Source organism: Centrocercus urophasianus, unplaced genomic scaffold (assembly GCF_019232065.1).
Source record: "Centrocercus urophasianus isolate 14NV4802_14NV808 unplaced genomic scaffold, USGS_Curo_1.0 seq_13, whole genome shotgun sequence".
Lineage (NCBI taxonomy): Eukaryota > Metazoa > Chordata > Aves > Galliformes > Phasianidae > Centrocercus > Centrocercus urophasianus.
The window spans coordinates 21,416,134-21,443,443 of NW_024884475.1; the positions used below are offsets into that span (position 1 = coordinate 21,416,134).

The 27,310-nt window shown below is 43.6% G+C and overlaps 1 protein-coding gene across 1 annotated transcript in view; it reads right to left on the bottom strand.

Moving 5' to 3' along the window:
- Positions 1-25,961, bottom strand: part of RBM47 (RNA binding motif protein 47) — a 73,224-nt gene extending 47,263 nt beyond the window's left edge. Inside the window, exon 1 of the mRNA XM_042812556.1 lies at positions 25,804-25,961. The gene's annotated coding sequence lies outside the window, so the exon portion shown is untranslated. The remainder of the gene's footprint in view (positions 1-25,803) is intronic.
- Positions 25,962-27,310: the final 1,349 nt, after the last annotated feature.

The following is a 27,310-nucleotide window of genomic DNA, read 5'->3' on the forward strand; positions in this document are numbered from 1 at the left end:
TTTAACATTGGAACTGAAAGAACCCTGTGTTCATTCTAGGAGTAAACAGTCTTTTTAGCACTGTCCTTAGCACTGAATGTTAAATTTAGGCAAATATTTGCCATCCAATTCCATGCCTAACATTTGATTACATGTGACATCTTTATAGAACTCCACAAGTGCAGCTAGTTGATTTGAATGAACCCCAGGAGACAAGTAACATCTTTATTTAAAAATAGTGCTGAGGAAGATAATGCTTATGGAGATTTTATAACTGAATGGAAAAGCTAGGACTGAATCAACCTTTCCAGCAGATATAGCCAAGCATGTGAGAAAGAGAGAGAGGCTGTTTAGTAATCATATTCCAAAAACAGAAACCACTGAGGAGGCATGTTGGTCCCTGGTGACCCACAAAAGCAGGGCTCCTCTTCAATCATCACCCTCCAGCCAGAAACAGATACAAAGCTCTTACAGCTATGGACACCTATGACCAGGATTAGCATGAAAAAAAACTTACTGGCAGCTTGAAATGGATACAGTAAAAAGAAATGCTGCTTGTTTGCAATGGGTGACTCCCTGTTAGAAGGCACTGAGGCTCCTCTCTACCTCGTCTCTGAAAGGTCATGGAGAGCAGGAGGGATACCTGAGGACTGGAGAAAAGCCAGTGGCACTCCATTCTTCAAAAAGGGCAAGAAGGAACAGCAGGGAAACTACAGGACAGTTGACCTGGCCTCTGTTGCTGGTAAGGTGATGGAACAACTTTTCTGGATGCTGTCTCCAAGCAAGTGGAAGAAAAGGTTATCAGGAGTAGTCAACATGGATTCATCAAGGGGTATGCTTGGTATGCTGGTAACTTTCTGTGATGTCATGACCATCTGGGTAGATGAGGGAAGAGAAGCTGATATTGTGTACCTTGACTTCAGCAGGGCTCTTGACACTGCCTCTGACAGTATCATCATTGGTAAACTTAGGAAGAGTGGGAAAGATGAGCGGACAATCTCAGCAGACGTATTGATACAGATCTCTGCAAGACCAGATCCTGAGGGCTATACTTAAATATTTGGAAGCTATTATTTAGCTCTTAATTATCTCCATACCTCAAAATATCCCTCAGCTTCAGCAGACAGCCTCTTACAGCATATCCACCTCATCGCCAATTAAAAGAACAGGAAGATGAGATTTGTGCCTAGAGGAAGTGGTGCGGCTAGGATGGAGCTTGATGAGCAAACACAAAAAGATGAAGAAGGTTTAGGAAGTTCAGGATGTAGTCAGGACTTGATAATTGTCTGTAGAGAAATTAAGAAATATACAGAAGTGGTTCAAGAGGACCAGGTGATGTAAACTGGGTGGTAGTAGTTGGAATTGTGTGGTGGTAGTTGGAAGGAAAGGTAGAAAACAGCTGGGAAAGCACCTTGTGTGTAGAGTCAAAGTAAATCCATGAATTCTGAAAGGAAAGCAATGGTGGGACAAGCAGGTTCTGGGTCAAACTGATGGGATACAGACCATCCAAGAGGCACTGATGAAAAAGTCAAAGTGGAGATAGCTCAAGTGTTTCAAGATTCCTAGGAGGAACTGAATGGCTGGGGCCATGCTTGTGACCAGAGTAATTCATGGTGGAGAGCTGCAAGGTTGAGAAGCTGAACACTGATGGGTACGTGGGAGCTGGGCTGAAGGAAGCTGGGGTGCAGACACAGAGGGATAAGGCTTGTCTTGCTGACAGGGCAGTGGGGAGAGCTGGAGGGAACCAGAGCTCATCCTGCCAGGGGAAGGGGGAGTGGGAACCTAAGGGGTAACGGTTCAGCAAGAAGGAAACAATGCGCCTTTTTCCTGTTTGTGACAGAAATAGCTTCAAGCAGATTTTCTTACTTACTAAAAATCTTCACATAAAAGGAGCCTAGGAGAACCAGCAATACCCTCTCTACATCACATGTGCAATAAAAATATGTTGCTAAACTTGTTTTTTTTTCCTATGTAAGGGCTAAAACCAGAATATTGTTTACTTCTATGCACACACAACCAGTAATACTTTATGTTTGCAGTGTTCCCATCCATTGTATGAAAGCTGAAGAACTGAATAACACAATGTTCTGTACCAGAAAACTGCAGCATTTAGCTAGTGTATCAGTTTCCCAGAGTAGTTTTATGGTATTTCTATTTTTTTAGATCTTCCATTAATGCTCAAATGACTCACTGGATCAGTTTTTCCACGCAAAGAAATTATTTAAGGGTAAATCTGTAATACCACCTTCAGCAAGCATATTGATGCATTTTCTGAGGGCAGGGGTAAGTGGCAACTTCTGCACCAAATAATCTGTGCAACATAGCTGTCCTGAGGAATGCAGTGTGACTGGTGAGAAAATTCTGATTCAAGGTATAAAATGTATTTTACTCCTACATCCATTTTTACAATTCAAAAGCCTTTCACAAGATTCTGCAAAATTCATGTTGCGAGCTTTTAGATTATGCAGATGCTGCATTTCGATAGCTGAATCCTCTGCTACCCATTAATATGAAAGTGGGAGCTGATGGATACATTCATTACAGGGGGAAAAAGTGCTGACTATTTTTAAGCACAGTTGCGGTTGACTGGGTTTCAGTTCAGCTCACCTGCAGGCTAGAACTCTGATTTGGCAGGTTTGGATTTGATTTACATTAGAACTGGAATTACACAGTTTGCTCTAAGTAACCTTTGCATGTGACAGAGGAACGCTTGGGAGCAGCTTGTTCTTGTAAGACTTCTGCTTTACTTGAATAAAACCTCTTTGAGAACAACAGTTTGCATTTGAGCTGACCTACATCTGTACTAGAGATCTTCAGCTGTGTGGATTCAGAATGGTCTCCAGTGAGGATTTAAATGCCTGAAATGAAAAGATGTATCAAATTCAACACAGCTTTATTTATTCCACGTGGATTTAAGTTTGGTTTTTTTCCAGGCATTTGAAGTTTTGTCTGTGTTCTGCACTCCTGCCTGGGTCATTTTGTGGCACTGCACATCACTCACTGACAGATAGATTTTCTTGTTTCTTAAACACAGAAAAATAGGTGTACTGAAACCATTGCTCTGAAATAACATACACTCAGAGGGCTAAAAGGATGTCACAGATCATTGTGAATTGAGGTGACAAATCATATTTTAATGACTACCAACACTCCAAGCATTACTGGATTAAGAGAAGGATCTTACAAAGAGTCTCAGGAAAGACTGCAAGGCAGCTGTTTGAGATTTGCTCAGTACTAATAAAATACCTATTTCTGAAACCAAACAAGTTGTTAGTGTTTCAGCAATGTCAACAAGTGATGATACTACAAACCTGAAAATGTGACTTTTCATGATGGATTGCACTTTTTCTCTTGCAACCTACTGTCTTATTCTAAGGCTGAACTTGATTGGTATTTTGGAATAATCCTGAAGTCTTGCACGGGGATAGTCAGTATTTCATATTACACTTACATACTTGTGGGCTTTTAAATGCTATTAGTGGCTTACAGTTGCACAGCCCTTACATGAAAGAATCCCAGCTCATTTGCTAAAATATTTTCACACAGTATCTACACCTCCTTTGGTTTCCAGACAGCTCTGAAGGAGAACATAGCGTGAAATGCTACATGCTGCCCAGAGAGGCTGTGAAGTCTCCTTCCCTAGAGATATTCAAAACCCACCTGAATGCTTTCTTGCACAACCTGCCATCAGGATCCTGCTTTAGCAGGGAGTTGTACTGGATGATCTCAAGAGGTGCCTTCCAAGCCCCTTCCAAGAATCTGTGATTCTGTGAAATACAACTGACTGAAGGACATTGGAGAATGAGATCATGTCCAATGCAAAAAAAGAGTAGTGAGTTTGATGTCATTGTTTTGTTATTTGTTCTAGGCTGTGTCTGTAAATTTCTGATTTGCCAGTTATTTTTGCTTCACTAAATGTAACACCTTATCTCTCACCAGGCATTGGGTCTGACTGAGCCTTGGTGAGGAGGGTTATTGCAGGATATTTTCCAGGTCCTGAGCACCTGTGTGAGAGAAACTGGGGACACTTGTTTCCCCACCCTTGTGTTTCTTCCCACCATAGCCAGGAGGATGCTGGAAGAGCCCTTTGCACATTTAGGGAAAAGGTAAGGTACTTTTTCATGCCAAGCTTCTTTCAGGAATGAAGGCAGTGGCATGTTGTAACAAAGTCACTGCTAGATACGTGTAAGGGCAACTCAGCAAAGATAAACAAACAAATAAAAGCACAGATGGAGAAAAAAAAAAACACACCAATCTTTTAGATTTACCTCTGTTCTTAAAATGCATGTATGATGCTTAGATGCTATTTTGATGGACATTGCAGTTCAGCGACTGATTGAATCCCAGCTACGGAGCCAGCTTCTAGTTCTTGACCAATGCAACTTCATTAATAGATCAAATACTATTTAACTGGCTTGAGGTTAAGTAAACCATCAATGTCAGTCAGCTTTTTCTTACGGTGCTGAGCCCTATCCATGCAAATTCCAAACAAAGCATGTACCAGGCGCGGTTGTTAGGGATCACACCACGTATTAGCTTGAAATTCCAGGATGTGAATCAGCCTACAGACTGCTGCAGAGCCTGCAGTGATCTTCTGCAGAAAATGGCACGTGGATTAACACTCCATTTTTATCATGTGCTTGTCAGTGCTTTGGGTGTTAGGCCTTGCTGGTGGTATTCTTTGTTAAACAGCAAAAAACAAAGCGTTAGCTTGTAACTCCTTTGGTGTGCAGATCTCCCATTCACGCTAATGTATCTCTGGACTGACAACAAGGAGGGGAAGAAAGGAAAGAGAAATGAATTTAAAATTCCAGGACTGTGCTGAGGAATTGCCACTGTTTAAACAAAACTGCATCCATCCCTGTGGGACCCACAGTGCTGCTGGTTATCAGGAGCTCTACAAGCTCATGAGGCTCTGCTGAAGCTGCCAGAGGGTGTTTGTAGGTGATTCATCTCCAGTCAACAGTCTGACATGTCTCATGTCTGAGGATAGCCCCCTTTGGTGCCTCGTGGGATGAGCCAGCATATCCTATATATATTTCCATGATGCTTATTTTTAGAAATTAAGTTTTATGTTGGTTCTTTTCCAGTCAATTGAAGAAGGAAATGATGAGAGTGTAAGTCTCTCTAAAAAGAGGTTTCACTCCTTTCATGTTGTGAATTTTCTGTAAAAATCTGTGTGCCTAAGGACTATTTATCTTTCTGACTGAGATGTGGAAGCAATGTCCAAGTTAAGTTGTAGAGTCATAGGATCATAGAATCATTAAGGTTGGAAACAACCACTATCATCATCTAGTCCAACTTTCAACCCATTACCACTATGCCCACCAACCATGTCCCCCAGTCCCACAAATGCCTCCCATTTCTAATCTAAAGAAAAAACTGCAGTGCTCAATCACACAAATTATTGTGTAGGTCAGAATCCACCAAGACATCTGATATCAGATTTTGGTTCGAGACAGGGTCCCTAAACCTAAAACTACAGTGAACATAGCTGTACCGTGTCAGATGTGCTCTTACACAATGCTTATCTTTATAGCATCAGAATGCTTTTCAGCAGACTTAAGGAAAATGACTAATACCAGAAATAAATTGCTTTATCCTCTCTGAGACATGAGCATAAAACTCTACAGCATTTCATAGAACTTTAAAAATGCTAATGTTATTTACAAAACTATTTATAAAAATCTGTATTGGAGGCAGTACGGAAGTTGGTAAGAAAATATACCCCAAGTCCTTGCTGTCACAGAAAGAAAACTCAGGGCTGGTGACCACATGCATTTGTGCAAAGCTGTATGCACAAAATCAGCAGTATCACTTCTTTCGCATTTTAAAAACTATTTTTTCCCAAGCAATGGGAAAATCTGAGTGATTTTTTCTGTTTTTTTCTCTGTTTTCATGACACATTTTCCTAGCACTACGTTGGATCAGAACATACAGCACTCAGGTTACAAATCTACAAAACACAGTGGGCCAGAACCAGACACTCAAAATCTCTTCACACTTTAAGGCAATGCAATAGCAGTGATGCAATATACTTTGCCAAAGTGCTGGCCATTGCTGCAGTATAACAGAGGGAGATAAATAATGCTATGTTTTTCTGGTGGCCTGAAGATAAGCAAGTTATTTAAACTAATGAGTATAATGTTTCCTCCTAATGTTGTCAAGCACAAGTAGAATACAACTGCAATGTATTGCTGTGAAGGGTGTTTTGTTTATTGGCTCCATTTTTTAATCTAGAACCTCTGCAAAAATTTTTTAAGTTTCATAGAAGAAAGCACAGAGAATTCTGAGTCTCCCTGTGCTCAGAAAGAGGTGCGAAAGTGAGCAGGAGACCCAGAGAAAAAGGTACTCTTGGCTAAGACAGATTTGTCAGACTAGTTTGAAGAGTTATAAAGCCTTCCTAACATAACTAACTGAGCAGTACCACACATCTGGGTAGCATGGCTTCAGGCAGTTTAGCCTGAATTTTGCTTGATTCCCAGCCAACATGTCTTCATGCAATACTCCTCCTGCTCCTGAATCCTGCTCTTTTACTCTGCATTCAGCACCTGTAGCCATGGTGTGGTTGTTGGAATGACCTCTCTCCACGAGTACTATAGGATCAGCACTCCCAGCACCACTCCACCCTCCAACTCAGGAGCAGATACAACGGCAGAGCACTTCAAATTCACCTACTCAATCTGTGCTAGTGCAGAATATTAGTACAAAATTTGTTCACCATCAAAAAAAAGAGTGCCTTTTTCTGTTTGTTTGTTTTTTGTTGTTTTGTTTTATTTTGTTTTTTAATGTTGTGAGTCCACATAGCCCATTAATCTGGCCAATGTAGCTCAGTAATACACAGCAGTGACCATGTGCCTGTACCTGGAGATGAGTAAGAACAGGACAAGTATGTCTGGTCTTTCCTTCAAGCCCTCTTCCAGACTCCAACCATTTTCAGCTCAGGGCATTCCTTGAGACTGATGTTATTTGCCATATAGTGATGGATCATTCTTCCAAGTACCTGCCCAGTCTTCCCTTCTGTGCGTGCAAAACCTTTTGCAATTATCACACCCTTTGGCAAAGAGTTTCACAGATCTACTTTGTGCTGTATGATGAAATATCTCTCTACATTTTGACAACAGCTCCTATACTTTGAGAACAGTTGCTACTTTTTGCTTTGGAAGAGGCAGTGAGCAGCACAGACCCCACCTACCCTCTCCATACCACTCAGGATTTTACAGACCTGAGTCAGTTCACCCCCCTGGTGGTCTCTTTTCCAGGCTGATGAGCCTGAGCTTATCAGCTAGAAGCTGAGCATTTACACCTATGCTTTGGCTGCCTGTTTCCAAGGGTTTAGGGAATTCAGCAAAACGCTCTTTTTGCCCAGGCTCATTACATATCCTCAGCACAACACTTCAGCCCACATTTATTGGTTGGACACTGAACTTCTTGAACATAACAGCCACACAAATCTTGGTGTGTGCTAATGATCCCAAATATTTAATTTGTAGAAATCCAACTTCCTGGACTGGTCATCAGTGTTCGAGCCACCTACAACACAGTGAGCCTGAAGCAGTTGTCTGACCCCAAAATGCAACCTGTGACCTTAAAGAGCACATCAACAGGCATACTTGCCCTCAGGAGTACTCATTTGGGGGACTCAGATTGATAAATTAAACCATGTATTTTCCTAAAATTGAATAAACATTTGGAAAAACTAAGAGTTCTGTCTTGACCCAGTTGCAGTTTTGGCCCATTTCTGATGAGTATTGCATTTTATCTTCTTTCTGAACATTGGATTTATTAAGTCCTTTGCAGCTTTGTTGAACGGCTCTCAAGTAGCCCATCTATTTGATAATTTTTCCAAAGATAATTTCACAGGTTTCATTGAGTTCCCACAATTGCTTTTGTCTTGGTACTCTGTGAAATAGCAAAGACTTTGCTTTATTTGCTGTATTAAATGTAGGCTATTAAATCTAAGATTCCTCCATTATTTAGGTGCACTCATTAGATTTTTGTTACACTACCTGACATCGTTTCTCTTCCATCACATAATTCTTCCAGATTTTCATTTGGCTCATATTTTACTTTCAGTTAGCTAAGAGAGTCAGCCAGAAAGTGGAATTTTTGAATGATGATATCAAATAATGTAACATGAAAGTGACCGAAACAGTGAGCATTCATACACTTATCATGGTCTGCAAAGGTCTGCAATTGATGCTACTGAGATATATGCCCCAACTGACTTGACCCTATGAGCTTTTCAATTGCCCTCTGACAGCTTAAAGTTCAGGATGAGATCAAACCCTTTTTCTTCTAGAAGCTGGCTTACTGAGGAGCAACTTTTAATACTCCATGGTTTTGCTTCTCTTTGCTCAGTAAGTGATTTGTAATGGAAATTCTGCCTGATCATGAAGATCTTGTTTAGGCAACATATTTTTTATTGGTTTTGCATCCATTCATCTTAATGATTTGTTTTAAAAATGATTTTAGATCTAGCTAGAATAAGTGGCAGATACTGAGGGCTCGCCTCTTTGCAATTTTAAAGGAACTTAAATGGATGGAACTGAGATTATTTCCCAATTATTTATAGATTTCTGCTATTGGACAGTGTTTTGGGATGTTCCAAAGTGAATTTAAGATGAAAACAGAGGCCAAAAATATCTGCATGGCAACGCCCTCGATGAGGGTGTCTTGCTCAACATCACTCCTACGGGCACCGGCATTTTGAGAACTTGGCAGTGACAGACACAGAGAGGGTTTTACTCCTGGAAGAGTTCAACAAGGTTGACCTGCTAGCTGTTGCTTGTAGTCTTTCTCTGTAGTTTCAGACTATCACGCTCATTTTTTTCCTCAATATAACTGCAGGGCAGTTATAGTGCTTTGCTTATCTCCACAAGATCTCTGCCAAAGCCACTGAACTCTATCATATCAAGCTGGATTTAATCATCCCTCCTAGAGTTTATCTCTGTCTCAAGTTAATAATTAGATGTTTAGCATATAATGCAAGCACCCCTCTTGTTCATTTTTTACCAGTGTCCATTCTTTCACTTTGTATTAGCCACCCCTTTCCTCCCTGGACTTCATGCACAGCAGGAACACAGGTACCATGGTCATCAGCATTCCTTCCCAGAATCGCCTGTCTGCAGCTGTGACCCCATAGTTCACTGGTATGACCTGTATGATGCCCAAGTAATTCATATCACTCAGATCAAAAGTCCAGTAGGTTCAATTCTTGATCTCTTCGCTCAGCCTGTTACCGCATTTATATTTGCCCACTCCATTGGATCTTCAGCAGTCCTGTCAAACACAGACCAGAGTATGAGTGTCTGGAGAACAGCTCTACAGGAAGGGATCTGTTGCTTCTGCTGATGACAAGTTGAACACGAGTCAGCAGTGTGCCCTGGCAGCCAAAAGGGCCAACAATACCCTGGGGTGCATCGGGCTCGGCACTGCCAGCCGGGCAAGGGAAGGGTTTGTCCTGCTCTGCTTTGTGCTGCGCAGCCTCTCTTGAGAGCTGTGTGCAGGTTTGAGTGCCACAACATAAGAAGGACTTAAAGCTGTTAGAGAGCAACCAAAGAAAGGCAACAAAGACAGGGCAGGATCTGGAGGGCAAGATGTATGTGGAGAAGCTGAGGTCCCTTGGTTTGCTCAGCTCAGAGCAGAGGAAGCTGAGGGGAAGCCTTATGACAGCTTACAGCTCTTCACATGGGGAATGGAGGGGCAGTGCTGAGCTCTGCTCTGGTGACAGTGACGGGATCAGAGGGAATGGCATGAAGCTGTGTCAGGGGAGGGTCAGGTTGGGTGTTAGGAAAAGATTCTTCACCACAGGGCATGGAACAGGCTCCCCAGGGCAGTGGTCACAGTCCCAAGCTGCCAGAGTTCAAGAAATGTTTGGACAATGCTCTCAGACATAGAGTTTGAATTTTGGGTGGTCCTGTGTGGAGCTGGGGATTGGACTCTATGATCCTTGTGAGTCCCTCCTGACTCAGGATATTCTGTGATTCTATGAAATCCATGGGAAGGTATTTTCTTTCTCAAGAGCTGGATGGATTTTTATGAGCACAAACTGAGAGGCTGCTTCGGAAGGAGAGCAGAGATGGAAGTTAGCAAAGGGTAACAGCACACTGTTAGGAGCTGGCAAGAAACCATGAAAGAATGCTGCCCACTTATGCAGAAAAACTGGGTGCCAACCACTCACCCACCCTGTTATTCAAGTTCTGCAGAAAAGGTCTCCCAGAATTAGCTCTCAGAATCTGATTGAGAGACACCTCTGATGTCTGAAACGGGTTTGCCTTGGGGTTGTTAAATGCCTGCTCCATGTGATTGGGCTAATTAAAAGTTTTGAGCCAAATAAATCCCTGTTTGTGAAGGTATAAAAGCTAAGAGGATTAGACGTTAGTTAAACTAGACATAACTGAGAAACAAGGTTGTTGCTGTTAGTTCTTAAAAATGCCACCCTAGTACGCACAGGGGAAACTTGTGGATAATAGAAATTAATCTGTGAAACAGAAGTCTCAAATGTAGTTAAACCAGCAGGCATATTCCATAGAAAAAAAAAAGTGTCTTCCTTGTATTTATTATTGCCATGTAGCACGAGAATACTTTGTTCCACTACAGAAGTTGCTGTTTTGAAAACCATCTTTAATTGAATGAGTCTGAACTCCAGCATTCTTCATGTAAAGGAAATGCACATACCTTATATAGTTCTATGTTTACCACATAGACCTTTTCAATCTACCACTAAATAGAAATAGCACAGAATTTTGGTGAAGACACTATGACATCCAATTTTCATCGGAAGATTTGACTGCTACTAAGCTGATCAAGTGGCTGAGTCTCATTAATGTCATGCTGACCAGCCATGGAGCCAGTAATGACTTCCTACCCTGTCCTTCCAGGGGAACTCAGTTATAAAGAATTGGCTTGTTTTGTGTTTCCAAGGGAATCAGAAATCATTTGTTTTCTTCTCATAATGAACTGCTTGCAACTGCATCCCCAGTAGGGGTAGATTAAAGCAAAATGGAATTTAGACCCCACAGTGTATCAGTGTCCTCCTTACTACAAAAAAAAAACAACAAAAAAACAACAACAACAACAACAAAAGAAGCAATTAGTGCCTCCATACTCTTCCTTCCCTTCTGAAAATGCACTCATGTTTAATTCTTGCTCAGAAATTCTTGACTTTAGTCTCAATGAGACGATTCATTTTGACAGCAGCCAGCAGCTCTTAACATCAGCATCTGCTGCTACCTATCATTTTGCCTTCTTTCACTGTGCTTCCTGGGCAGAGATCCCACGGATGGTAGGGTTTTATCTTGATCATCCATCCCATTCTCCTGTACGAGTCTTGTTCTATAATGTTTGATAATACTGGTAGTGCTAATTATGCTTTTATATGAATGAAAATACTTTGCCTGGGGACATAATAAATATACACCTGATCCGGGAGCCTTTGAAAGAAAAGCATTCTGCTGATCATTGCCAGTAAGAAAGGTAGAGATGTACAAACAACCTGCAGAGAAGTGAATTAAATAGCATCAGTGAGCATTTCCAGGTGCTGAAAACCAATTGCTCCAACTAATGGTTCATAAGTTCCCTGGCACACTTCTGGCCCAAGTCATATAAATATCATTTGCCCAAACTGAGAATGAATGCCACTCTCCCAGGCATTGGCTTGGGTTGGCGTGAGCTCTGGATTGCTCCTCACATGCAGTCTGGGTGCAGCCATTTGGGAGAGGCAGCATCCTTCTCTGGAGGCAGACAGCATCTGTGCCAGATGCAGTTCTGGGCTTGTTTAACCTACAAGCAGACATATCCAATGAGGAGCAGAGAGAGAAAATTGAACTCATTCTTTAGCAACCAAAGTAAAGAAATCTTTTACATCTGGAAATATTGAAGAAGATGATCAAATAATTTGTATTGCAACAAGTTTGTACTGCCTGCAGCTAGAAGAACTGCTCTCAATGAGAACAGGAATGTGGTCGAGCCTGCAAGTCGTGATAACAGATCTTACCTAACATTTTTGGACAGTCTACATATGTCACAGGTACATTACCACAGAGCTTAAGAACATTCAGGATTAAACTCCCATGTGCAAATTTGATGGTTTGGCCATCAAATGCTAATGCCACATCTTTACTTTCTTTAATTCTTTTGGGAAGGCAGCCTTTTTCTCTCTCTCTTTTCTTTTTTCCTATCACAAATTGACCTTGGAAACACGTATAGAAAAGAATCAAAGAATCTTTTTCCTTGTTTTTCTTCACAAAATAAAGCCAATTTCAGGTTATTTTTGTTTGCTTGTTTGTTTGTGTTTTTCCGGTTTTTTCTTTTTCTTTTTTTTTTTCTGTTGTGATTTTCAGTTGTTTCCTACAATTTCCACATCACCTGCTCCAAATTGAAAAATGGAAGTATTTTCCCTGGAATTTGTACTTTTATGCAGATCAGATTGTTTCATTAACCCAATACAAACAGATAGTTTTATTCGTGTAAGAACCTCACTATTTCATTACTCATTTTACACAGTTTTCCTCCCATTGGAATTCTGATGATCTTGCATATTGTAAGGAAAAAAAAGTACAGTTATGGATTTCCATGCTGATGTTTCATCAGATGTGTGGGTTGATGCTGGCTGCAGGTGAGAAATACCAATTTGGTATATACCAGTCCTGCTCATCTAGTAGAAGGATTAAATAACACATCTCCTGGCCCTCTTACAGTCGGATGATTCAAACAATACGTAGGTTTCCAGGCTGCTGCACAAGATCACTGTCTGATCACACATGTATGACGGCATAAATAGATGAATAATAGCAACAGCACTTTCAGTTCCACCCACATTTCATCTTATTTTTTTAAATCATGCAACACCTACCCAGAGTGCTTGGCTAAGACTGACAAACACCAAGTAGAACGATATCAATATATTGGTTTCTGCACGTATTCATTCAGGAGGAAATACTGGCTGGGATTTCTTTCTTTTTGAAAAATTCTTTTAAGGAAACAAAATCTGAGAACACAATGGGCAAGTGGTAAAAGCTAATCTGTTGCCATCAGATTTCAAAAGAAATCCTTGCACAAACTCGTGTGGGACTGGGCTTGGAGCAGGAGACAGCTGAGCTCTTCTCTAACACAGCTGCCTGGCTTCAAACCGGGTGAAGTAGAGTGCAGTGTACACTCTGACCTTGCATCTTTTGAGAACTGGAAGAATATTGCCCTTGACTTGAATGGAAGGAGGATCAAGCCCTACCCAGAAATTTTCATATGCTACGTGTCGCCTGTGTATGCCAGCATTACGCAACAGAGTGAAAAATGAAAACCTGTCAGGCATATAACTGGTGCACTCAAGGACATACTGTTATTTGTTTTGCAGCTTTGCCACTCTAACAGGGATTAACATTGTACTGCTGATAGCCACCATGATAAAGACAACAAAAATGCCTCATTTTTTAACTTTCAAAACATGATCTCAACTTTTGAGGGAAATGGCTTGTTTGGCTTCAAGGTTCTTTTTTAAGCTATTATTATTATTAAAAAACAAACTAGAAAGTATTTATCTTTTCCAAGTTTCTCCTCTCTTGTCCCCCAGATATTGCAGCTACAGGAAAGCAGCAGATTGAATTCTTTATTTTTTTCAGTCTAGTAGGTAAGTATTGCAAGTCGCCAGCTTTTGCTTTCTGGAAATTCTTTGGTGTATTATTGCATAGCAGAGTGGTGTGACAAGGATAAAGAGATTAGAAGTAATTTCATATAACTCCTTCTGTCAAAATCTGAAGAGGGCTTTTACTTGTAAACGCCAGACGTTGCTGAAATTCTTCATTAACAACTAGCAGTATACTGTCAGGAAATCTCTAAGCACTAAGACACAAAGCAACCAAACCAGAGAGGGAGAAGAAATATTAAATCAAAGTTCAGACAAAGAAAAAATACAAAGGGTACAAACTTGCCCACATACAACCCTAATAATGTGGGTTATCTCCAAGGGTGCTGATGCTAAATCAGCCTGGAAAGCTAGAAAACCACATGCTGATTTTCACAAATTCCAGATAGCCAGGCATCACTGGTTCAGGCACACGATCCCTGCCACCATCATACAGCTACTACTGTGAGCTGCTGTGAGACAGCCAGTCTTGCAGGCTGGAGTTGCTCACATAAAATACAGGCTGCATTTTCTCTCTGTGATGTACCATACAACTAATACATGCAAAATCTGGCCAGCAGAGTTTGCCCAGAACTTCTACCTCTATGTGAAATAATTCTCCCAGAGGTAGAGAGTTTGGGCAATACAACCATGGATGCAAAAAGAAAATTTTGTACCCAGTAACGTGGTCAGATATGACTTCTAATTCTGTTGGTGTGGGAAAGCAGGAGAGTAGATGAGGGAGGAGAAGGAGACTGGCACAAAAGATTGCACAGCAGATCTGACCAAGGATTTGAATATGAAAAGTAGCAGGCTTGCTTTGTTTACAAATGCTTCATTAAATGAGCAGAAGAATAGGCAAAAATATAATTACAACATCAGACCTGCACTTTTTGAAAAGCTGCCATTGCGTGTTACAAAACTACCACCATGTACTTTAGCTCTCAAAGCCAGTGACCTTGCAGAAAAACAGAGAAAGTGCCCATGGGTGTGTGCACAGGTGTGTGAAAGGGAGCATGCTGCTACCACACCTGGCTGGGAAAGGAGTTTAAACACCATGTTGCCTAGTAGAGGGAAGCAAATCCCTCCGTCTCTTTCTCTCTCTCTTTCTCTCTCTCTCTCTCTCTCTCTCTCTCTCTCTCTCTTTTTAATGTCCTTTTCTCTGCCTCTGAGTCAACCACCCACCAGTTGTCATAAGCATGTTCGGAACCTGGGTTTACTCAATGAATGTTACAGTGTGATTCTGCACTGCAACCCACTCAGGAACCGTAGGTTTCACCCTCATGCTCAACACTTACTGGGCAGGATTCATTTCTGACTGCGGATTTCACGCTGGTTGAACAAAGGTTGCCATTTCCTGGTGAGTCCATGGCACCCAGTGCAACAGGTATCTTTCATTTGTCCACTTTTGCTTTAAAAGAATATGTCAGAAGAAGGAACTTTTGCTGGTTTGCACTGGGACGTTTAACATTAATAAAGAAGCTTGGATCCTGCACTCTTCAGGTCACTGAGGCTTTTCTTATAGAGTTGTGCTGGCCATGTTCTCTCTGGAAGGAAATATCTCATGCCTGGAGACCTCACAAAGGTGTTACTCAGGGCACCACACCTGCCCCACAGTTTGTTTTCTGTAGCCTCTTCCCTCCCAGTCCCCTTAGTCCTCCTTTTCCTATTTTGCCCTGCTAAGGACACCAGACACATTTATCTTTTCCACAGGCTGTTTTTCAGCCACAGCAGTGTCAGTGGAAAATACTACAGTCATCTGCATTGCTGGTCTGAATTCAGTGTCTCTCTGGTCCTGAGATTCCCCCTTCCCAGCCCTAAAGCAACAATGCTGAAGAGGTCTCTTCTCGTGGTTTCTCTTCCAGACTACACAGTGGCCTGGGGCTGGTGTTCCCAAACCACTTGCCCGTAGACATGCACCCTGCACAAACTCTTCCTACCAGATGTCCCAAGCATCCAGTATTTGGAATCTAGGTGCTGCAAACCAGATCCCACTACCCCTGCCCCTTACAGCACATGGTCCATTCACAGCCATGCTCAAGTGGCTGCCATCCCCGCTATCACAGAGACACTGCAGGGGATGAACTGCGAGAAAGGAACTTGCAGTGGAGGCAGATGAACTGGCCCTGGATAAGTCTTTCTGTCCTCAATTTGCACCCAGTTCCTGTCTACCACTGGCCAAGTCACTTTAACCAAACTTTGTACAGATGGTCACTGATGGCTTGTTCCTTATTTTGGTGTGGGAACATTTTATGATCTGCAATTTTCTTGCAGATGATGAGAGGATGAGAGCTGTGAGCGGTCTCACTAGGAAATGCACTTCAAAAATGGGAATCATAAACAAAACTCAGTTTTCTGGGAAGTCATAAGGCGAGCAGTGTGACTGATGTAGATTGCTAGTTCTAGATTGCAAACACACAAAAAGAGGAAATTTGTTTTGCTGCAAATCAAACATTTAATTTCTGGATCATCTACCCAATTCTTATGGTTAAATTTAATCAGATTTTTAAATGAAATGTCATTCTGAAACTTATTTGGGAAAAGTGGAAGTAGCAATTCAGCTTATTGGAATATGTTTTTTGTACTTCACCCAAAATAGCCTGTTAATCTTGACATTAATCTGTAACTGGTCCTAAAGTACACTTCCCAGTGTAGAAAACATTTAACTAATAAAAACTTCTCCTTGTGTCTGGCTCTGGCATCTTAAATTGTGCACTCAACACAAGGGTAAACTTCTTAATCTACATTCTGTGTCTCTATTGTTTTTTTAGTAAATTAGTATCAAGTGGTTATTGTGGATTAGCTCATTACTGTTTGTGAAGTAATTAAATGCTAACGAGATGAGTCCCATATAAAAAGCCAAGGAGAAATAATTCTCTTTTCAGACAAAAGCAATGAAAGAGTGAATAAGTTACACACTGAACAAAAAACTACTCATCGATTACCCTCCTCCTCATACAGGTTAAAAGGCAAGAGCCCTGCAAAACAAACAAACAAAACCCAGTACTGAATTTTTCCAAGGGAATGGACTGTGACAATATACCACTAAAGGAAAATTAGTATTACACAGTGTATAAATCTGGCAAGATCTGAATTACACAGTGTTGTTTGTTTGTTTGTGATGCAGCTGTGCATTGCTTCCAAAGCTCATACGTTGGTTTTTCTGTTGTTTCAAACTGGTTAAAAAAAAAAAACACAACAAAACAGATCCACAATCAAACTCCACCATATGTCATTGCAGTGATGTGTGTGTCACACGAAGGGTCTGTATTTGAGATGTTGCAGCACGAAGACTTCAGATAGGTGCAGCTTCAGGACTCTGGTCCCATAGCTGCTGCCTCCCTGCCCAGCCAGCAATTCTCAGTTCTCCCCATTTGAGTTTTCTCATCAAACAATATCTTCCCATCACTTCTCTTGCTGCCTGTCAGTTTTTCCAGGCAGTCTCCTTCTCCCACCACCACACCTCTTCTCCTTCTTCCCTTTCTTTTCTCCTCCATCCAGCCTGACCTTCCAAGCCCCAGCACCTTTTTCTTTGCTGCCTTTACTTTTAGATGCCCTAAATACTGCTGTCAAACAGCAGAGCACCTAGCAGCCTCCTACTGCTATGACAGTTAAAGTCTTGCTCAGACAGCAGGGTGAGAGTGTATTCTGGGAGATGGGTTTGAACAGTCAAAATCTTCACAAAGTACATGGAAACTGTGATATTCAAAGGCTTATATTCTGCTTAAATACCATTTTTCATAAAGGATCAAATCATCTTGCAGAGGCAGGGATGCAAAGCTGGGTTTCCTAAGCCCTGTGCTGGTGCCCTTCCTGCAGAACCTGTCATTTGTATGCATTTCATTTTCTTCTTGTCTGGCTCGTTCTACACCCTGTTGCACATATACAAACAATAGTGTGCGTGAGTTCAGAGGAAAACTTTTCAACAGTGATTGACGTTCGCAAGATCTTTGAGAATACAACTGTTCTGGCACCAGTTGCTTTCCAGGTAAGGATTAACAATGAATTAACAAACTGATGCCTTTTGTTTAAAACAGGCCACGTTTCAAAATGGAGGCAGCATTCAGATTTTTGCAGAAAGACTGTGCTTTGATTTGGAAATAGGGAAGCGCAGAGAGGATTGCAACACAGAATAGATAAGATTAGATGAAGAGGAAATGCAATAGGAATGGTTTGGATCTATAGAAGCAGCAGTGAAACATTGTTCTCACACTGCTTGTGTTGTAGTGTTTATTTTAGGAGACATGAGGTCTGTGCTCCCCTGGTTGAAGGTAACATCCCTCTGAATTTTGGCATTGCATCTGGAACCCAGATTTGATAATGTAGAAAGAAAGTGAAAATAACAGCCTGTTTCCTTGTTCCTTCACCTTCCATGTCACTCAGCATTCCCAAACTTGGTGGAAAGGAGGTCCACCCATTCTGCTTTCCCCTCAGCAGCTCTGTGTTCAGCCATGCAATATTGACCTAAGTGTGGGTATGCCCACGTGAGCTCTGCATCACTGCAAACACCCATCCTGTGCCAGGACCAGGGAACCAAACTCACAGACCCAAGATAACCGATATATGCAGGCAGAGAGACCCAAGAACACAGTAGCTCCAGAAACTAGCACTCATGCTGGAAGGCGAAGGCAGGCAGGGAAGGACGGAGAAGCAGTGAATCAGCAGTATGGGCTGCGTGCAGGCTGCCATATTGCGTGCTATGCGTGGAGTCCACCAGAGTTTCAGCCCTGTGGTTTTGGCTGAGTTTTGCTTTGAATCCAGAGCTCAGAAAGAAAGTTGCACAATGACTACTAAGCTTATCTGATCCTCTTTGCACTTGCCATAGCTCTGGAAAGGGTTTGTCTGACCCGTTTGTGGGTATTGTTGGGGCATGACTGCACATGGGGGCAGATAGCCTTGTGCCTGCCCCATGGCAGCATGATTACAGCTCCAAACTACAGCAGGATCCTTTCCGATTAGAGTGCAAGACCAAGAAACATACAGTTGCCTGCATATTAAAAATATGAAGGTGTGTCCAAAGATATGTAAACTTCCATCCCAACTTACAGCACACTGGTTTCCCTGTACAGTCTGTGCCTTGAGAACTCACAGTATTCATGGTGAGTTCTGACCTTTACCTGATTTTCTCCGTTACCAGCAAGAAGTTTAATTACAAGCCTAAACTTCTAGGATTTCACAGGTCTCTGGATACATGGCATTTTTTCATAAAACTACGTTTGTTACTCTGCCCATCAGAAAGAATGTTGCAAATCAGCAGTTTTGCTTTCATTTTCTTTGGAAATCCAAATAACTTACTTATTAAAAACGAACAAACAAAAAAAAAGAAACAGCAAAACACTGTCGAGTCTATTGGAAAATTCAGAAGGGAAATGCTTCATGCTAGAGGCAAGTGCATTGCTACCATCCCTCACATATGAGCACTATGTTCCTCAACAGCCTGTCTCCTGTAGCACTCCTCAAGAACACATCTCTAGTGTTTCACAAGGGAAGAGAAAAATATTTAGATTTCTTATCTATTGTTGGGAAATGATGGCATAGTGATGGAAAAGTGATACCTCAAGACCAAATTAAACATTTGGCACCCAAACACTGACAGCTGAAGGGCAGTGCTCTGGGAATTGAGAATACAACACTGAGACTCATTTGCATTGACAGTTGTGCACACACAGAGAAACCTACATCTGGTTAAAAGAAACAAGATATTCCCCAAACAGCTGCAAAGTTAAATTTACCAAAACCTTGTACACTTCACATACAGAGGTTACGAGAGCACTTTGAGCTCGCTGCAGTCAGTAATCACTGATAGCAGTGTATAAGAAAGGCCACAAGCAGAGAAAAAACACCCTGGAACTGTTCCACAAGCAAAAGTGATCCTTTCCCTGGGCTTTTATCATTGTGAGGAGAATGTCAACCACCAAGGCCAGCAGTGTCTCAGTTTAGCAATACCTAACTGCACTTAGGTCTTCTGGCAGTTTGTTCTGCTTCCACGAGAAGCTTTGTACCGTGCCCCATACATCATCCAGACAGGGAGCCAGTAAACTTTCCCAAGGCAGGTGGCAGTGCTGATGGCCAGGAATTTCCACAGGAATTTCCACAAGAATTTTTTACTTTGAATCATATAGTTAGCAGACAATAAAAACTAATGCTGGCTGTCAGTCTGTCTTACTGCTTTCTGAGTGTAACTTTGTAGAGAGATACTTGCAGAAAAAAAAAGTTATCAAGAGTAAAAACATCCTGAACTCAGAAAGACATCTCAAAGAAGGACTTGTGAACACCAGAGTGAGCCATGGGTCAGGGAACAGCCCAAGAGGCACCTTCACATACCAGACAGCCCAGCCACCCATGTGGTGTCTGGGACCAGTCATTCTATGCACACCCAGCCTGACCTGGGATTCATGCAGGTAAGACAACACTCAGTACTTCAATGTGTGAAAGGAGCACCTGGAAGCCTTGTTATTTATGATTGCTCAATACAATTTGCTCCTATGGAAGTCACTTAGTTATCCCCTGCTTGCACTCTGCAGATCTCACCATCCAACATGCTCGCTCAGTGCACCTGCTTGCCTGTGAGTAAACCCTGACCTCATAGAATCACTATGGTTGGAAAAGACCTCTAAGATCACCAAGTCCAACTGCCAACCCATTGCCACCATGTCCACTAACCATGTCCCTCAGTGCCATATCTGCATGTTTCTTGAATACCTCCTAGGGATGGTGACTCCACCACATCCCTGGGCAGCTTGTGCCAATCCTGTCTCACCACTCTTTCTGAGAATTAATGTTTCCTAATGTCCAACCTGAACCTCCACTAGCACAACTTAAGGACATGTAAAGGGACCTGCCACAAAGCACTCTTTGCCTTGCAGCTCTCCTCCTTCAAAAGCCCTGCCTAATTGCTAGCTTTCGGGCTGAATTCGGAGCTCCAAGCCATGGAACTGTGGGAGTAGCTGTGAGGACATCTCTGCCCGGAGGGAGTTCTACACCAGTCTACCTACTGGGCCACCGCAGGCCCTTGGGGTGAAGACAACCTTCTCAGCACCACATGGTTATGCCATAAAATCCCATAAGACACAATACAGGGCAGCAACAACGGGTGCAGATCACCTTTGTCCAACCTGAGGCACTTCCAGCTTTCCATCCATTCAAGTTGCCTTGCCTGTTCTTGCCCACTTCACAAGGCCAAGAAGTAAAGGACAGACTACTGTAATCCCAACAGACTGAATACAGTCACCAATGAAATCTCTCTCTTCTCACAGATTTACTATCTGCAATGATCTATTGAGCTTCAGGTACCTTATTGGCATCATCTTTAATGTGAATCCTAATGGCAGAGCAGTGCTGCCTGTGAGGAGCAGCACTCACATAAAGACATGGATACCAGAGCGTGAACTCCAGGGAAACTGAAGTATCCACAGCCAACAGGAATTTTACTGCCAAAAGCACACACATGGCTTGGACAAGGCCTAAGGTCACAGTAACAATGTGAATATTTTATTAAGGTGAATTGAATGTGTTCTTCTACTGTAAAACCACCTTGGGAACAGGTCTCTGCATGCGCACTCATGCCTGCCTCTACCTCCCCTCCCTGCTGCTGGTGCCATTTTTCCCCACTCGAGCACCTCCCCACTCTCCAGCCTTGAAAGCTCCCACAGTTGTGCCTTGCGTGCTACCTGCCCAGCCCTCATATCCACTATTTCTGTGCATATTACAGCACACACACTAGCTTTAAGGACCTGTTACCCACAGCCTTTTTGTGCTTCCTTCCCTCCAGGTCCCTTCCCTGCTTGTTGCTTAACAGCAAGACTTTCCAACCCTAACCAAGCATCTCCTCTCAGATTTTCCCTGCCAGGCACCAGACTGTATCCAGTGGGTTGACCTTTTTCCCCAGCCTCTCACTCATTCTATGAAAATCTCTCATTTCTTCCTCCATACCATGCAGGCATCTCCTGGTCATCCAGTTCCTCCACCTTCCTCCTTTGTTTTTGATTCTCTGTCTTCCTCTTTTCCTCACAATATGGCAAATTCACGTCAATGATTTATCTTAACCCTCACCTCCCTCTCCTGCCTTGATTCCTTTCTTTTGCTCAGAAATAAGTTAATCATTTGACATGCCCTGTTCAGGCTCCAGGCTCTTCACTGCTGAGTTTTCCCTGCTTTAACCTTCAAGTGGTTCAAGCACCATCCATTAGACTTCCCCATTAGTCCCATCATTCAGCCTTCCTGTGATGTCCATTCCACCAGCCCTGATGACTTCTTTTTGCTTTCAATTACAAATTCTCCTCAGACTTCAATTCCCTTTGCTTTGCTTTCCCACCACTATTAACCCAACTGATGCCCCCACTTTTGCTGTTATCTGCTCAAAGCCCAGCCACTGCTTCCTGCTCAACATGCATAAAGCATGTGGTATCTCATGGGATATCCCAAATCTCTCTCATTTCCTTAGTGACAATTACTGTCCTTATGCCAGACAGGGCACAATTCTTGTTTAGAAGGCCTTGCTATCAAGGTGCAGCCAAAACCTCTTGAAGCTTTCTCTTTCCCTGGCCAAAATATTGCTTATTTTACCCATCCTCATAGTTAAAACTCCATTCTGGGCTCTTGACCTTTTGTGATCTCCATGATAGGAACATCCTTTTCTCTGGCTTTCATAACTGCAGTCATCTTCCAAATGCTATTACAAGGGTCATTTTCATAGCCTTATGCCTTGAGTAACCAGTTCACTTCTGTGCTTGTTTATCAGCTCTCCATTCTCTAAGAAATAAAATACATTGCCCCTGTGCTGAAATAGCACAACAGCATCCAACGGCAGCACTCACCCCCCTGCCAGCCAAGCCAGTTAACCATTCTCAGTGCTCCACCCCGCCTGGCCCCTCTATTGTTTCTTACTAACAATAATTCTCACATTTAACGCAGTGGCATCTGAGTGCACACAGCACCAACACCTCAGTCAGGAACTCCAGGATTATGATCATGCAGTAACTAATAACTCCTTTGCTTCTACTAAGACCTCAACTTGCTGGTGCAAAAACTACACCCCCAAATGCCATGGGTTTCTTTGACCAAAAAAAACAAACCAAACCAAAACAAACAAAAAAAAAAAACAACCAACAACCCAAAATAAAGTTTTCCAGTTTATTTCAAGGTAAAATTTGAGAATATTCAATCATTTCTCAGGGGCAAAACATCAATTATGAACCCTGAATGACATCACTTGGAGTGGCGCTTCTGCAGAGTGGATTTCGAGATGGTCCTTGTGTTGATAGATAGGACAGAAAGCATTTCATTTTGCAGTGGCCGTTAAAGCCTTGCCTGCTTTAGAAACAGCTGAAAGTTACTGTTGTCTCATGATTCTTTTATACCACAAGGCAGAGATTTCTCATGCATTTGTAGTTTTTTTCCGTGTCGTGCCAAATGAGCCATCCCTACTGATTTAGCCTCTGCTATCTGACCTAACCAGGTAAAATGCAACATCCAGCCCCTAAGTATGTTTCGTAAAACGTATACTTTGACTCCAAAAATACATAACAAAAAATTCTCTCTTCTTTTCAAATGAAAGCTTGCTTGTGATCATGGTAAATGAAAGGCTGGAAAGGACAAAAATACCCTCAAATATCAGGTAGTCAGCTCTGCAGTTATTAAGAAGTTGCTTTGCTCTGTTGAGTTACTGTGTCGCCAAAACCCCAACAGCCACAGCTATACAAAGCCTACATTGTCTCTGCAAGGCTACTGAGATGATGTTCCTGATTCTTGGCAAGAGCTAGGTGTACCCAGAAGTATTTCATTGGGGGAAAAAAAACGAAACAAAACAAAACAAACAAAAAAAAACACCACAAAAGACAAGTGAAGAGAAATATTATTTTAGGCCTCTCACTGGAAAGATAAAGGTCAGAGTCCTTCCTTCTTCCAAAGTGAAGTGCAAAAAATGTCCTGTTTGCAGGATTGACTTCAGAACATTGAAAATGGCACCTAAAAATCCCCATACAAAACAAATTTCTAAGTGACCCTTGAGAGGGTTTGTGGGTGCAGGCTCTTGGTGATTTGGGGATCTAAACTCCTGACTAAGGAGACAGCTACCTACACTGATATATAGACATAGAGGTTGCCCCTCCATGGTCAAACCATCAGATTTATTTCCATGCTAAAAAGCAAATTTTTGATTTTTACTTTAATCAAAGTTACTGATATCTGTTAGTTTTGGCACAAAGGGGATCTGGTGACTCAGGTATCTATCACCATTTCTTCACAGAAAGCACAGTATAAAATTTCTCACTAAATCAGAGCACTGGTGATTTGGGAGATCACGCACAGGCAGTCAACACCAGCAGATTGAATGAAAAGCTAAAAGTAAATTACTGCCTCACCCATAAGATTACAACATCTGCTTGAGTTTGTCACCCACGATGCTGTGAGCACACGTGTGTTGGAGACCCAGTCTGGAGTAACCCTCAGGCCATTTTCCCTATTGCTCTTTAAGAAAAATAAGACTTCAGTACGTTTTGAATACGGTGTTGCCCAATCCAACAACTACAGCTTCAGAATGCAGTTAAAACCGTAACAATCAGTTTGGTTGTCAGAGCCAATAATACTTCTATGATGGCAGAAATAAGAATTGCCATAAATGTTTTCTGCGATTAAACATTTTTAACAGCTACTAGCAAAGGCTGTTCTGCTTCATATCCAAGTGGTTTGGTTTTTTTTGTTTTGTTTTGTTTCTACAGTTTGCCCAGCTACACCCTGAAACTGTGCCCAACCCTGACAGCAGACCCCAGTGCAAGCTCTCATTGAAGCAGTGCTACCCGAAGGCTTTGCCATCTCTGCTGCTTACATTAAATACTTTAATTCCAAGGCTCTCGACATTTTTAAATCCGCTTTATTGGAGGCAGCGCATTCCTTCACATTCTAAAACTTCAAACAAAGATTTCTCGTGCCAGGCTGCCGCGATTAGCGACTGTACTGACCCGGCAGTCAGCTCCAACTGCTACCCTAACAACCCCCAGCGCGGGGCTGTGTTGTGCCGTGTCCCGGGACACCGCAGTGCCCGGCAGCCGCACAGGAAGCACCGCGGGGATGCAGGGCAACGGCATCTGCCCTCGGCTCCAGCGGGTTAAAACAAACCAGAGGGCGGGATGGGAAATGTGCTGGGAAGAGAACGGGAGAGAGCGAGGCCAAGCGCGCAAGGAGAGTATTTGTCTCTCTCCGTTTATTTCCCAGATAGCTTGTTGGCCTGTCAGCCCGGCTGGCATGGGCCGGCCGCACACGCGGGCCGGCTTTATCGGAGCGCCGGTACGGGAGCTGCCGCCTGCTCCGCGCTGCTCCGCCCCGACCCCTGCGGGACCGCGGCACCCTCGGTGCCCCGGAGCTCGGCGGCTGCGGGCCGGGCTGCACCGTGCCGGGGGCTCGGAGGCACCGGCGGGCTGCTTGCGCTGCCTCGAGGGGCTCCTTGCAGCCCCGTCTCGCAGTCCTGCCCTCTGGTGCTGAGAACGTTAGGAGGGATATCGCGGTCTGTTGGGTCCCAGCCCGCCTCAGCGTAAAGGTTTATTTTAAATTTCTAAAAGGAAATGAGCTGTGCAGATTTCCCCCTGAAACAAAACAACGACAAACTCACAGCAACTACTTACAACACGAATAAGAAGCCCCGGGCATTTCCCATCTAGGCACATACACTCAGAGCAAAGGCGAGGCCTGACCCCCTCCCCGGTCGATCCATGCGTTGAAGACAGACAGCAGAAACTTTTCCCAGGTCAGATCCCGTTGCTGCGCTGCCGGCGCTGAGCAGCCGGAGCCCACCTGCCAGCCCTCAGTGTGCCGCACACGCTGCCGTGCTTTGTGTCGGAAACAAGGAACAGCCAAACAAACCAAACACTCCTTCCGAAAGGTCCTCCAGAGACATCGGGGGCTGCGGATTTGCTTTGACACGGACGAACGTTCCTCTCAATTTCTGAGTTTCTCGTCCGCAGGTGACTCTGTCCCTGCTCTCGGTTACTGCCTGCTGCCACCCCTCGTCTGCCAACTGCTCGCAGTGAGGCATGAGAAGGGACCCCCGAAACTCCTTCGTAACCCTTTCTCTTTGCCTCCCGCCCACAAAATACATACGTATATGTACACACCAAAATAAATAAAGACCCGTGTTCCCAAATGTGCAGTCTGAGCAAACTTCTGTCCCGCTCCGCTGCCGTTCCGACAGAGCAAAACGCGGCACCTACCTGCAGCCCCGCCGCCGCCGGCACCATCCGGGGAAGGCGAAGCCGTGGGGCAGCGACTTAGCGCATTGTCCCTCCGGCCCCGCTGCTAAGTGAGAGTTGAGCAACTCCTCGCAACGCTGCCGCTCGCAGCAACAGCCGATCCGAGCCTCCACTCTTGGCTCACTGTACTTTTTTTTCTTTTCTTTTTTTTCTTTTTTTTTTTTTTTCTGTAAGAAGTCTTTTTGAGAAGTAAGACGTGGGGAGAGCCCCGCGCTCAGCAGTTCAAGCAGTTCAGCCAAAGCCCCTGCAATAAGCCGCACATTCCTGCGCGGAGCGGCGCGGAGCTGGGGCTGGACTGGGACCGGGGTTGGGCTGAGACTGGGGCTGGGCTGGGACTGGGGAGCGCTCGCCTCTTCCCCGCTGCGGAGCTCAGCGCACTCCCGGACCCCGGGGAGTAAAAGCAGGGATCTCCCCCAGCTCCGGGGCCGTTTTATTTTTTGTCGTCCCCCCCTCTCCTCCCCTTCTCCCCGCGCTCACAGTAGCAAGGTTGTCTCTTGGCTACTCCCTGCCCCAAACTCACCAAACCAGATTCTTACTCCCAACACCTTCCCGTAAATCTGAAGTGAAACGTTACCCCGCGCTGAGCCCTGGTTGGCTCCCGGCCAGTGCATTCCTCTTGTTTCAGGAGGGCAGAAGAAAAAAATAGAGGGAAACCTGTAGAGATACAAAGGCTAGAAGGAAGGAAGCGAACTTCTAGAATAGCTTTACCAAAAATATTGCGGGAGGTAGCGATTCTATTTTATCTTCAAGGGCTATGCCGGTGCTTTTTTTTTTTTTTTTTTTTTTTTTTTTTGGCTACTGTCAGGCAGGGGAAAGTCTCCCCTTCGGCCATCTGCATCCCTCGGGCAGACGGAGGTTTGAAGAGAAGACGAAGCTGCACACACCGGCAGCAGCCAGCAGAGCTGGGGGAGAAGCCCTCGTGCTTCTCTGATCTGCTCAGCCCACCTCTGCGCTCAAAGGAGTGCCACATTTTACCATTTTCTGGCCTGTGGTTACATCTGGTTTGAGAGAAAGGACAAAAGGGAAACCAGTTTGTAACAACAGCGGCCGAGCCTTCCTTTCACATCCAAGTGATCCCTCTGCCAGCTGCTTTGAATGCCTACAGAAACAATGGAGTGGGACCACAACCTTGGCCACCCCCTTGCTATCAGTGCTTGGCTGTGGGCTTTGACGCATGGACAGAGCACGAGACCTATTTATGGTAGATGGAACCAACCAGCAGAGATCCAATTCAGTTTGTGATGAAACCAACTGGAACTGGAAACTGTTGTTTTCCCCCCAAATTAGCTTCTTTGAGTTATGGCCAGGCAGAGGGATGTGATCATAGAATCATAGAATAGCTTGGGTTGGAAGGAACCTCAAAGATCATCAAATTCCAACCCCACTGCCACAGTCAGGGCCACCAACCTCCAAATCTAATACTAGACCAGGCTGCCTAGGGCCCATCCAACCTGGCCTTGAACATCTC